Source organism: Parasteatoda tepidariorum, chromosome 5 (assembly GCF_043381705.1).
Source record: "Parasteatoda tepidariorum isolate YZ-2023 chromosome 5, CAS_Ptep_4.0, whole genome shotgun sequence".
In the NCBI taxonomy this organism is placed as follows: domain Eukaryota; kingdom Metazoa; phylum Arthropoda; class Arachnida; order Araneae; family Theridiidae; genus Parasteatoda; species Parasteatoda tepidariorum.
Window position 1 is genome coordinate 12,785,992 of NC_092208.1, and position 3,003 is coordinate 12,788,994.

General features: G+C 27.1%; 1 non-coding gene across 1 annotated transcript; it reads left to right on the forward strand.

Moving 5' to 3' along the window:
• Positions 1-479: 479 nt before the first annotated feature.
• Positions 480-551, forward strand: TRNAG-UCC (transfer RNA glycine (anticodon UCC)). Its single transcript has one exon. It is a non-coding gene; the product is annotated as a tRNA-Gly (tRNA).
• The last annotated feature ends 2,452 nt before the right edge of the window (positions 552-3,003 follow it).

Consider the following 3,003-nt stretch of genomic DNA (forward strand, 5'->3'; position numbering starts at 1 on the left):
ATTACTCTCTGAAACAAACAATTGTTTGTTTCAGAATGTATTCAAATTAAGTTCTGCATTCAAAGGTTAAAAACTGATTTGAAATAGTTAATAATTTTTCTAAAAACCAGATTATAAACCAGAATTGTTTTCGTGATGCTCAAGAATAATAAGAAGGACTAAGACAATATAATATAATAATAAAGTGCCATTTCTTTTAAGGTGACATTTTTATGTATAACTGTTGTTTACTATTTTTTCGTGGCAAAATACTAAGCAAGATTTTAGAATTCAGATAACAGCGCAATACACCGAAACATGTTTTATTGGAAGTCGTGATGATTTTGACCAAACGATTTAAAAAAATCAAAGTTTGTTTAAAACAATTTCAAATTGTGGTTTATCATTCTTCTAAGTATACTTCATTTACCTAACATTAAATGTCGGTCAATTTTAAAATAATAATCTCTTATAAATTAAAAAAATTCTAGGTTGTGTAAGCGTTGGTGGTATAACGGTTAGCATAGCTGCCTTCCAAGCAGTTGACCCGGGTTCGACTCCCGGCCAACGCAAGACTTTTTTTGTTGCATTCAACTTTCTTTTTAAGAAATTCTTTATTTTTTCTTTCCTATTTTTTCATTTTTTTCGCTAACACAATTTATCTGTTTTAATGACGATAAAATTGACCAATGGAAGTTTTGACCAATTTCTAAACCAAAATAAAGTTGAAGAAAAGATTTAATATGGATCTGTAAGACAAAAGTAAAACTATTTTCTCCTTTTAAATCCATTAGAAAAAAGGTTGTTTTTAAAACTATATATTTTTATTTCCATAGGATGCACAATGGAACCATATTATGCCTCATTTTACGACCTTTAATTCGTCTATAAATCTTTGGCTAGTCGTGATATTTAATCAAGTTCTAACAGACCAAGTTAAAAAAGTAGACGTTAATATTAAAAAAGATGTAGGCTAATATGTATATTTAGATACTATTTACAATTGCTATTCTCTTCTTTTANTTGGTTCAAAATTACAAGGCTACGGAGTTGAACATTAGTAGTCGTAAACCCATGAAATTGGGTCGGCTGTTCAACGACGGTTATAAAATAAAATAAAAAAAATATAAATCTTTGGCTAGTTGTGATATTTAATCAAGTTCTAACAGACCAAGTTAAAAAATTAGACGTTAATATTAAAAAAGATGTAGGCTAATATGTATATTTAGATACTATTTACAATTGCTATTCTCTTCTTTTATAACGGAAATATTGCCCATATAAATTAATTCGTCTATAATTATAATTTTATGGCTTGGCCTCGTGTTAACTTATATAAAAACAAAAAATGGAGTAAAGTTTGAAAATTATTAGTTAATATAAAAGCAAAATATAGAGCCTTATGCAAGGCCGTAGCCAGGATATTTTTTCGGGGGGGGGGGGGGATATGGTAAGAAGCAAGGACAGTTTCAGACATGCAAAGTAGGGGAAAAACGTTGTAACAAATATTGTTTATTCTGTTGTTTGCAAAAGTTAAACTAGTAATTAAAAAATATTACATAATACTTATTTTTCAATTAATATTACATAATTATTATAATCAATTTGTAAACGAGGTTTACAAAGACATGCGACGGGGATTTGAAGAAAATTTTTCGATTACTTTTTCAGGACAAACCAGAATATCCCGAAATATGCTTAATAAAGTTAGTTAAGAAAGGGTTTGATTCGACAGTTTTTGTTTTTCTTTTTACTGAGAGGTTCAAAGAAAGACTAAAAGTTTGAATCCCAGAATTTCGGGGGGGGATTGTCCCGACGGTCCCCCCCCCCTTGGCTACGGGCCTGGCAAAATACACACGCATTTAAAAAAAAATTGCAAATAGGTCATCTAGAGACAAAATTTGATTTAAAGTTTACGGCTTGGCCTCGTGTTTACTTATAATGAAATAATAAAATGAGGTAAAGTTTTAAAATTATTGTTAAATATAAAAACCAAATATATATAGAATTTTATTTAGAGCTAACAAGAATACTTCAGAAAATTTTCATAATGTCCCGACGCTTTTTTTTTTTTTATGAAGGGGAATGTTTACAGCAATAATTTAAAATAATTCATTAAAATTTCCACATTGTAAAAAAAAGTTTAAAAAAAAACATTTTTAATTCTGTAATAATAAGAAAAATTATTATCTTACATTTCGCCTTTTTACTTACGTACGATGCGAATGTATTTGAAAGAATACGATACAGCAATCCACTTCGGTGGAATTTATATTTGTAACCGAACGTAAAACAGAGATAGAATAGGAGGGGGGGGGGTCGTTTTTTCTCGGGAAGAAACCGTGTTTTTTGGGGAGGAGAATTTGAAAATTACTGTTTTTTTTAATTTTTTATTTTATTGTTATTCCCAGGAGGGAGTATTAATTGCAAATAATGCAATTGTATTTTTAAGTGGAAGTAGTGTTATCTAAAAAACATTTTATTTTTTAAGTTGATTAAATTTTTGTATTCTTTTTATCTTTTCTAATTGTATTTATTTCTTTAAAAATAACACTCTGTTTTAAGTAATTTTTTTTAAAAGTCTTCCGTTAGCAGTTTATAAAAATATGAAACTTTCTGCTTTGAATAATTATAATATAGTATTTATTTTTAACTGATGAATGTTTTTTTAAAAATGCTTAATATCAAAATTATTATATTCAGTACTTTTAGCAAATTAATAACGTTAAAACTATTATTAATTAATTAATATTTATAAATAATATTATAATAATATTATAATTTAATATTAATAAGGTTAGTATAATTTAACATAAATAATTTCACATAAAATAAATTTAATTATTAAATTAATAATTAAAATTGACTTTTAATAAAGTATTGCACCACTTTTCAATGTGATATGTTTAAAAAAAGTACATTGAAAGTCATTAGGTGAACATAAAGGAATAGGGATCCGCCTAGTGGTGCCAGAGAAAAATGGCGATAAATTCAAGTTAATGGTTTGTGAAATCAAGTTTATGA